Genomic DNA, 11,307 nt, shown 5'->3' with positions numbered 1-11,307 from the left:
TTGTTGTTGATAATAAATCTTAGTACTTACTTATGGTGTTGATTGATACTTATTATGTAAGTAAGTTAATGAGTTTGTCTCTTTAAAGATAAGGGTAAATGCAAACGGGTATTCGTTAACCTTTATTTAATAATGTACCTATTAAATGTAGTTAATATTTAATAATTTTATTTAGATACAATGGCTTGCACTAAGAAAACTGGAGTGAAATCTCCACCTCCCAAGAGAAAAGGAGAAACTTCTACGTCTACTTCTAGACCACAATGTACAAAAAGAAAAGCAAGCAGACGACTTGTACTTGAAGATGAACCATCCAAAGAGGAGACTCAACAACAAGTAGAAGAAGAAAAAGAAGAAAAGGAACAAGAGGAGCAAATCCCATATGATAGGTTGCGTTTCACCTCCGTCGAAAATGAAGTTTGGTATAATTCTTGAAGGGGAGCTAAGGTGTTAGTAGAGAAGGATGTCACTACTGATGTTGAGAAGGTGTATCATCTCAAGGCCTACTTTGCTAAATTGGGATGGGAGAATTTCTTCAATCTCCCAAACATTTATTATAAAGAGCTTGTCCGTGAATTTTATGTAAATGTAGAGGGAAAGCAATCTTTTCTCTTTAACACGGAACAAATTACAAGTATAGTACGGGGAACCAGCGTCCGAATCCATAGAGCTTATTTGCAAAGTCTTTTTCAAATTTCTGACGTTGGATATAAGGTTGATTTGAAGAAAGCATTTAAACCTAGCGATTTGGATTCATGGAACATGCTAGAGGCACTTGTACGCTTGAGAGTTGAGTACAAGGCCACTTGTAAAACAGGGCGATATTCCATGTTAACTTCCTCATTTCCAGAGTCTCATCGTCTTCTCATCTACTTGTTTGCCTCCAATATAATTCCAAGAGCAAGTGGTATCAATAAAGCGAGCACAAATGACATCTATTTCTTGAACAAAATGGAGCATGGTCTAGGCAACATCCAAGGTATTCCATTGGGAAGCATTCTCACCAACCACATGTGGTTTGTGGTTCGTAGTAATGATGTCAAGCATGCCTTCCCTTATGCATGCTTTTTAACCTTGGTGTTTCAAAGGGTTGGAGTCTATTTCTCTAATGCTATCTCTACATGCCTAAAAAAAAGACATTTTTATATTAGATTTTTGCAAGTTTCTTTTGAAGATCAAAGACATAGGTGGTCTTTCAACTCAAGAAGATGCTCAAGGAGACATTTGGCAAGAGGAAGAAGCTGAAATTACATGTATTGAAGAAGCTCAAGGTCTTGAGACAACTGCCCAACCGGTTTCAACCGATCCCTCCGCTTCACATCCTTCACCATCACCTCAAAACACTCACTCTTTTCTCAAAAAGATAATGGATAAGCTACTTTGTGTCGAGACCGAAGCGAAGAAGAGTTGAAAGAGCACAAATGGAATTCTGAACACCTTCGTCGCATTGAGGCTAAACTTGGTTTTGATACTCCATCGACTCCACCTTCTTCACTTGACCAAGCGGCTACTTGAGGCAGTGCTCATCACCATTAACCCTGTCTATTTTCCCAACTTTGCATGTTTTCTTTATCATTGCCTTTAGTTTTCACTTTTGGTAGTTTTTAGTGTTTTATTAATCCTTTTTGTATGAACTCATTCAAGTGGTCTTCACTTTTTTGTGGTTTTAGTGTTTCAAGACTTCTTAAGGTTGAAAATTCATCACTTGGCCATGGTTTTGGATCGTGCAAGTTCATTAGGGGAGTACTACTTTCTCTTACTTTCATTATTTTTCCTTTCTCACATTGAGGACAATGTGAAGTTTAAGTGTGGGGGAGGAAAATATTTGAACTTGCATTCTAGTGCCATGTGATGATATTTTGTGGATTTAAATGCATTAGAAATGTTGGAATTGTGTTTGAATACTTGCCATGTGGATAATTTTCTTGAAATTGGGTTTGTTGGCAGGAAATTTAGTCCATTTATAAGGGAAAATTCTGTAAAAATTTTTCTTAAATCTTTTCCAATATTTCACTATGGCCCAAAATTTTTTGCAATTTTTGTCTTTGTTTTAAAAAAGAGCCGATTTGTTCCAACATTAAGTGCTTTAATTCCTCCACTTGTCAAAACTTTATATGTATTTTGGAAGATTTATTTCTCATTTGACTTGGAAATGGTTATTATGTAGGATTTTTACATTTTAAAAAGTATATCCAATAAAGTAGGGAGAATTATCCCTATAATTTTACATGTTTAATGAGATTTCTCCTCTTTACTTAATTTTGTAAGCAAGTGATTGATATAGTCAATAGAAGCTATACTCTTCTTTTGATTATTATTATATATTTTCTATGAGGGAATGTCTATTTATTGTTTTATACTTTAAAAGAAAAAAAAGAGGAAAAAAAGAAAGAAGAAAAAGAAAAGAGAAAAAAAATAAAAAAGAAAGAGAATAAGAGGTTTTTTTCTACTTCAATAATTCTTGTACTGAATAACCAGAGGTTGGCATCTACAAATGTCGACACTCGCGTAAAAAGGTGCTTGAATTAAGAATATGCATAGCAACTTGAATAAGTGGAATGTTGAGTAATCGGAGCTCTTCACCTAAAAGTGTCGATCTTCACGTCAAAAGGCACTTTCATTAGTTGAGTAAAAATTAGTATGAATAAATCCCTCTTAGTTGTGAAATTTGAGAAAAAATATGATTGAAGGAAAGAGGATAGCTATAAATTAACTATGTGATTTGTTTGCTTGTAAAATTAGGTTAGGGTGAGAGATTAAATTGATCTTGTTAAAATTAGGGTATAATTATCTTTCTTTTACTTGATATTATGAGTATTTAGTATAAATTGAACAATTGTATAATAAGTGTTTGCCAAGTCATGAGGAATTGAATTTGAAAAAAAGTGCATATAGTATTTCACCTCTTGAATCATTGTAGTTGATTATGTGTGAATTGCTTGAGGACAAGCAATGATTCAAGTGTGGGGGAATTGATAAGTGACTAATTTGAGTTATATTTGAATGACATTTTATGTTATTTTTAGTCACTTTGGAAATATCATAGGAAGAAAATGGATTATTTTGGTTATAATTAGTTTAAAATGCTTTTAAGTGTTTAAATGAGGTTGTTGTCACTTTTCACTTGCATTTTGTCCATAATTTGTATAGGAATTAGAAATAGACTTCATTTGGATGAAAAAGGAAAGTTGACAGTTTTAACACATCTTCGTATTTCGGCTATAAATTGAGCTACAATAATTGAATTGAGATGATTCTTGAACCATTTTGAAGATAAGAGATGGATCTACAATTCTTGTGAAGACATTGAAATCCATTTTAAAGATTTTCTAGGTCAAAAAGCCAAATTATAGTAGCCAATTTCTATTGGTCGAAACTGAAACAAGGCATTGAGCTAAAGGTTCAGTCATTTCTCAGCCTACACAAATTCAAATGAGCTGATTCTTGATGAATTGGAAAGCTAACTCAAAGGACTACAAGTTTTATGTTTTAGTCAAGAGTTAATTCAGCTTCTATCATTGAGAAAAGTTCAGTTGAAGTTGAGGTAAAATTGAAGAAACATTAAAGATTGAACAGAAATTGCAAAGAAAGGCAGGGGAGCAATCCGGCCTTATTATGGCCGGATTTTGCTCAGAAATGGCTGCTCTCCACTTGCACAACTTGTTTCCTCCTCCAATAATTCACAGTTATTGATGGACGTGTGACAACTACTTTGCAGGTGTAAAAAGAATGTTTTAAGCCTCATTTCTTGACTACATTCATCTATAAATAGTCATGAACTTACAATGACAAAGAGAGTTTGAAGAGTGCAAGAAATACCACAAAAATGTAGTTCGTACATTTTCTTATAGTATAGGATAGTTTAACTAGTAGTTTATCCTTCTTGTTTATTAGCTAGACAAAGATGAAGAACGAGATGAAGATGGAGGAGATGAACTCATGTGACAAGGGTTACATTTCTTTCCAAACTCTTTATCTTTCGTACTTGATTCTAAGTTTAGTTGATATACAAGTTTTGGATTCTATGTTTATAATGTGTTTTTAAAGTTTATGCCTTGGGTTTGGTTGAACTTTTCATGATTGTTAGTGTTTATTATTTGGCTATTTGGTGCTATTATTTTGAGCAAGTTATTTAGCACTTTAGCTCTTTAATCATGATTAACTAGCTACCATTAATTGTGATAATCCAAAGGTGTTATTTTTTCAATAAAAATTGAGATTTAACACTAGTTCAAGAAGTGCTAAATCTAGGAAATACACTCACGAGAGTAGAGGTGCACCTTTGTGGCTTTAGTGATTCATTTCATGTAATTTTATAAAAGAAATGAACTTGTAGCTAATTCATAACCACGAGAGTAGGTATGGATTAGTTATTAGTATAGTTGATTCACTACGAGAATAGATTTCACAGGCATAAAGAAATCACGCCATAGCTAGCCAAGATAGTAGTATTCAATGATCCAAAAATAGCACTTGCATGAGTAGTTTGGAATACTATAACCTAAGGAGCTTTCATCTGTTATTATCTTGCATAAGTTTAGCATAGTTTTATTTCTTTTAATTCATTGATCGTCTAAATAATAGAGAAGTTTTAGTAGTGCCGGTAATTATCCAATCTTTCTCGTGGGATCAACCCGATATTTGCCCTAAACTACTAATTTAACCTGTATACTTGCAGTCAAGACGGGCATATTTCGAAATTAAACTTGTACTTATATAAAAAAAAAACCTATCACAGTACATCAGAAAGTTTCAAATGAGAAAATAACCAAGTCCTTGTTAAAGAAATCATCAAATTAAATCATTTTTCTTATTTCTTAAACGCACTTTTTTCCTGGAGGGAAAAGAGGGGTTTAACTTTAAGATACATGTAAAGCAATAAATGACATCGAAACTGCAAGATGATAACCAGAGAGATATTTAGATAATTCACCACTGAGTATCTCAAGATTATTACCTGCGCTGGCCAATCTTCATGAATCCAGAGAAGAAAATGAGAAAACCTCTGGTGCATCATAGAGGCTAATAAAGGAATTTAAATTGACCAAATTATCTTTTTTCGATAAGTATATAAATTTTACTCTACTAAACATTAAGAAGGAAAACTATAACTCAATAGTAGGCTAAGGTTGCAGAACAAAACCAACTTGTGAACAAACAACCTATGTCCCATTTTCTCCGCCATATAACCAAAAGGATATTTAAAGAAGCATGGAAGAATTTCAACAATTAAAACATTTAGAAAAAAAGTTCTACACGGTAAACTGGCACATTAACACATAATGAAGACACAACTCAAGAATATACAATCATCAAACAATGGGAATTACTCAACTAAAATAAGCCTAAGCCGATCTTTAACCATGTTTATAAAAATAGCTAATAGGGAGAAAGGGGGATGAGAGGGCATACTATTTCTAGTTGGGAGGAAATATGTTGCTTTCTTGATCATATGATATAAAGGAATTTTTGGTGCAAGTTCTGCCAGCCCAAAAAAATTCTGATATTATAATAAGAACTTCAATAATAAGAGTAGAAATGCAACTATAATGATGATGTTGATTTGTTTTCATATTTATTATGACATATATTGTGACCCTTGAGGATACCTAAGACCTTGCTATGAGTGACAATTTTAAATTGCGCCACATCTAATAATATTTATTCTAAGATGCTATTATTGCCTTCTTTGCCAAGCAGACGCAATCTTCAAGCTATCCAATATACATTTAATAAAACAATCAGAAGAACAGAACAATATGAAATGTATACATGTACATCTAGAAAAGTTGCAAAATAAGGAAACTCAACAACCATCTTCGAAGGAGATCTTGAGCCAGCTCAAGGGAGTTCTCTTGTAAGGGAGATTTGATACAGAAATACTCTTACAAGATGGTACATATAATTAAATCAGTTTCTGCATTACAAATGAATTAAAATGAGCATGAATGATTGCAATTGTTTGTTTGCCTGCGAAAGATGGAGAGAAAACAAACCTGCAACTGTGCATGTGAAAGGCTACAAACCTTGTCGGGTCTTAATCCTTAATCGTAGCCAAGGAACAAAAATAGAAACAAAAATATAAAGTGAACAAATTGAAGAATCAAGATTTGAAATTCTACTAACCCAACATACAGAAAGTAAATATTCCTTGTTATCCTTCCTCTATTATTGTGAATTTAGAGAATTAGAAAAACCCATCTTATTCCATTCCACCTGGCAATAAATTCAGAAATTACACAAAATAAGCCAAGATGAGCATGGAAAAGAGTAAAAAATCAAGCAAGGGAAAATAAAGGTACCAGAAACAATGAATTAAAAAAATAAAAGGTAAAGGAAGAAGAATCGTGGGATTACGGATTGTAATGGTGCCAGTGAGCTTTCATCATAGGGTTTTTTGTAAGAATAAAGAAAAAATAGAAGGGGGAAAAGTCATAGAGTCACCTATTTTGCACATGGCCATCTATGGTAGTGGAGGAGGAGCTTTGCTTCATTTATAGATTTTGAAGCTTCAAATGACTTTTGAAAAACAAATAGTTCAGCTCTCTTAGTAATCAAGCGATTAATTAGGCAAAAAAGGAAAGAAAAGAGGAAAATAATAAAAAGGGAGAAAGGAATATCAAAGAATGAGGAGGAAAGGAGGAGCAGAGATGACAGCGATTTGAAGAGGAAGAGAAAGAAGGAATGAGTAATTAGAAATCTATTGAAAAGAAGAAGGCATGAGAGATTAGAAATATGAAGATGAAAGGGAAGACAAAAAAAGAAACGAGGAAGAAGGCATGAAGTGGCGGGTGAATTATGAGAGAGAGAAATGTCCTAACTCTGAAAAAGGAACCAAGAAAAGGACTCATATGCCCATATCATTCCAGGAGCATCCGACACGTGCTAGACAAGTGAGGAGAGAATGACGAAAGTTGCGGCGTTGCATCAATTATTTATCTTGGCACATGATTAGCACGAGGGCCGACGAAAAAAACACTTTGAAACTAAATAACTCCTTGGCTCTTATACTATTTATGTTGATAAAGCAAAGTAAGTATAAATTGAAGTATATAAACACATAAGAGCACATAGAACACATAACACATAAACATGACATTTAGATGCAAAAGCCCTAAAAAAGAAAATAAAAGCACATAAGTACATAAGTCATGCAAGACACACAAAAATCATCTATTACATTGGAGGCACCTAATTGCAACCTAGAGGGAAAAAGATAAGAAAATAGACTATCTAACTTATCTACTACATTTGAGGAGAATTCTCAGCCACCATAGCTAGATCCTTCACAAGCTACCAAAATCTAGAAAATTTTCGGCCATCATGGCTAGAACTTCACTGAAAGATTATTTCGGTGACATTTTAACTCAAATTTTTATATGAATCTATTTCTTACAACCTTGCAAGCATACTCAAATCATCAAACATCTTTTCCTTTCCTCAAACACCTAACAAAATACAAAGAATCATGCCAAAATTTTTCACAGATCCAAAAGGCAAGAAACATGCAAAATTCTATGCCAAAATAAAAAAAAATAAGGAACTTTCCATTTTCAACTAGAAGAGAAGAAAAATACCAAAAATGATAAAATGTATCACAAAAAATTATAATCTTCAAGTTTGCCCCCATATTTGAAGATAATTGCCCCCACAACCTTTAATATTTTATATTTGTTGGGTTTGCCCCACAACCTAAGTCAAAAAACTTTAAAAAAATAAATAAATAAAATAAGAGAAACCAACCCAACCTCACACAAATTGAAACCAATGAAAGTCTCATTTTATCTATATTATTCTTCTTTCTATCTCTTTGTTAATTTAATTTTAAATCTCAAATAGAAAATTTCATTTAAAAAAAAAAACTCCTTAAGTCATTCTCTATACATTGAAACTTATAAAAATTACTTTTTCTTCATTTTACCTTTAAAAAAAGATTACAAAAAGGTTTATTAGAGGTTCAGGAGAAGTATAAAAGCCCTTTATTTGGTATTTGAGATTTCAAATTAGTAGCAAAAATGTCTTTTTTAAGGAATTTGAGAGGTGGAATTCATTATTCAGATTGCTACTTTTCAAATAGCACTCCAAATAAATATTTTTAAGACATCTTACTTGGTTATTTCTTGACTATAATTGTTAACATTTTGGCAAGACTTATTCAAAATTTATTGATTATGTAAAATTAAATAGTAGATTTTTCAAAATAGCATAACTGGTCTTGGTGGAAGCAAAAATCAAACTTGTGTATATTCTTACATGTATACATTTTTTAAACTAGATTTTATTATTTATGTTGCTATTGTTACCGTGAAAAGAGCGTTTTCATGATGAACATAGTGAATAGTGAATTAGGCAATCAAATTGGGGAGTCTTTGATGAATGATTATTGTTACACATATCAAAAAGTAGTTATTTCAAAAAAGCTAAAATTAGGAATAAGAAAGACATCATGAAAAAATGTAAAGTGATTATGCACATAAATTTTAGAATATATTGGTTATATTGTTATTGAATATATATGCTTTGATACTTTTCGATTAATAGATTTTTACATATTGAGTTTGCCTCTACTGAATAGTATTTCTAGTTCCACCACTGTTTTTAGGTGCTTAAAGTCATGTTTGCTCATGGTAGATTACCAGACTCGAAGATTTGTGAAGTCTCTCTCCTTTAGGATGAAGAGTTTTGGACTTGTAACGGTTGAGAAATGGACAACTTTGAGGCTGAATGCTAAGAAATAAGAATACAACTGAAATCACGTAATAAAGGAAAACTAATTAATGATAAAAAGGCTTCCTAAGGATAGAATTCATATCTTTACTATTGAAAATTTTCGATTAAACAAGTTTTATATCTTTGGCTCAAATATGGCATAATTTCTTAAAGTATGTGACGCCCCGAAAAGTATGTGTGAGAAACCGAAATTTTTATATATTTTCGAGACATTATTTTGTTTCCTTGTCTATAATTTTATGCCTTTCTTCAATATATTAATTTCCTATACATTTATTGTAAGGGAATATAGTTTTCCAACCATTTTTCTAGTACAAGTTAGTCCAAGTTAATTTTGAAGTGCGTTTTGAACGTGGGACCCGCTAGTGCGGTAAATGCGATATATTGTTAACAACTCATTGGAGTTAATTGTAAAGATTAAAAGAAGTTGGGGCCATAGTGTGACTTTGGTTAATTACAAGTTGCTAGACTTTCTAAAGGTTCCATGATATTCCTAAACTTAATTTTCATTGGCTAATCAAAAAGGTGTTGGACTTTGACCAAGTGACTTAGTATTAATCTTCTTAGCAAGACCAAAGGCCAAAACAACAAGGAGAATTTCAGCCAGCTCTAGGGAGAAAAGAGGGGAGAAAAACCAAGAGAAAATAAGAGAAAGAACAAGAAAAATTCTGGTTTTGTGCAACCCATCCAATAAGCTTGGGAGTTAAAGCAAAAGAAAGCTAATGAACTTGGTTCTTGAAGTGCAGCCGTGTAAACCCACCTTTGGAAGGTAAAGCAGCCTTGAACTCTTGTAAAAGCTTATAGCAATTGGGTAGAAATGTTGTTTTTGATGTTGTAAGATGCTAATAAGGGTTAATGATGGTTTATATACCACTTTTGTGGGTTTGTGTGGAAGATTTGGTGATTTCTATGGTAGTTTGAGAAAATTCCAGAATTGAGATTTCTTATGGTTCAGTTCTGCCCGTTTCTGTTTGACCAGGTTAGAGGCCGAATTGGCCTTAGCACAAAACATGAAAGTTGTAGAGAATGATGTTTTCTAGTTTCCTGTAAATTTTCAGCCCAATCTGAGCTCGGTAGCATATGAAAAGACCGAAATACCCCTGCTACCCTGTTTCTATCCGAGAATAGTAATCAGCTTTGGTAATTGGGTAGTTTGACCAGGAATACTACTGATTTAGTTGTTGATGTCTTCTTAAGGATTCTAGCCCTATATCTAAGCTTTCAAATGGCTTTGGAATTACCTGAATTGGAGTTGTTTGTGCTGAGATATGAGTGAATAAAGCAGGACTGCTAGTTGATTTCCGCAGTGAATTTCGAACTGGAAAATCTGGAGTTGTTTTGAAAAATTTGACCTAGTTAGGGTGAGAACTGGACTGCGTGGTCTTCATGAAAGTTGTAGGGAATGACATTTTAAAGGTTCCTACAAAATTTCAGGTCAATCGGAGTAGTGTGGAATGAGAAAAGTCGAAATTACTATTGTTGTTCTGGTTTTACCCGAATGTAAGAATTGCTTCTGTAATTGGTTGTTTTGGTCAGGAATGCTTGCGAATTGGTTGTTGAGCTCTTCTGATGAAATGTAGCCCTGTTTCTTAGCTTTCAGCTGGTTTTGGAATTTCTAGATTTGGACTTGGATAGCCTGATTTATGATGTTTCCGCTAGAATGCGTTCTGTGAATCTGTTTTTGTCATTCTGGTATAGTTTCTTGCATTTTTGACCTGGTTACACTCGAAACTGGGTTGAGTGACCTTCTGTAATATTGTAGCCCTATCTCTTAGATTCGAAACGGTGGGTCTTGCACTTTCATCCGATAATCGTAGTTCCTTTGGTACCATTACCGCAAAATGACATCCAAAACTGTTTTTCTGGTTTTGAGCTTAACTTTCATTTCCGAACTTCTCCCTAGCTTGAATTGTACTCGTATTACTTGGAGCTTGCTGAATGGCTATTGGATGAACTTGTTGTTGTATTTGTACCTTTGGGACTGCCTGAAGATATCATGAAGCCATGACGGCTGGAAAAGTAAGCAAATTTAGGGGAAGTGCTGTCCGAACTTTTAAAGGATTTGTTTGCATTGAGTTTGTGATCTAAGACTTGGGTTTGAGCAAGGCAATGATACATGATGGATGATTTCTGAGCCATTGAGGTGAGTGACCTCAAACTACTTCTAAAGTTATTTATGAACCGTTTCTTACATTATTTACTTTTGAACTGTTTCCAAAGTTACTTTTGAAATGTTTTCTTGCATATCATGCATGCTGGCATGTGAGTGTGCCTTGTTTGCTATATTTCTTGACTTCATGACTTGTATTTTGGTTGATAACGTGTTAAGCACTTATAATGATTTCCAAAACGAGTTTTCGAGGCGAGTGTGTACTTTATCGCACTCGACCTCGATAAATGTGAAATTTTCGATTGAAATGTTACTTGCGCATGAATGTAAGCCTTTTGGGCTGAACTGGCCATTGCCCCTTGTTACCGGTCGTCTTGAGCCAGAAGCGGAATCGGTCAGGCGATTAGGAACTTGAGTGAACGTTTGGCATACTCAAGTATTACCTATGTAGGTTGGTGGAGCCTGAC

Source organism: Coffea arabica, chromosome 4c (assembly GCF_036785885.1).
Source record: "Coffea arabica cultivar ET-39 chromosome 4c, Coffea Arabica ET-39 HiFi, whole genome shotgun sequence".
Classification (NCBI taxonomy): domain Eukaryota; kingdom Viridiplantae; phylum Streptophyta; class Magnoliopsida; order Gentianales; family Rubiaceae; genus Coffea; species Coffea arabica.
Note: the sequence above shows the minus strand (reverse complement) of the source record.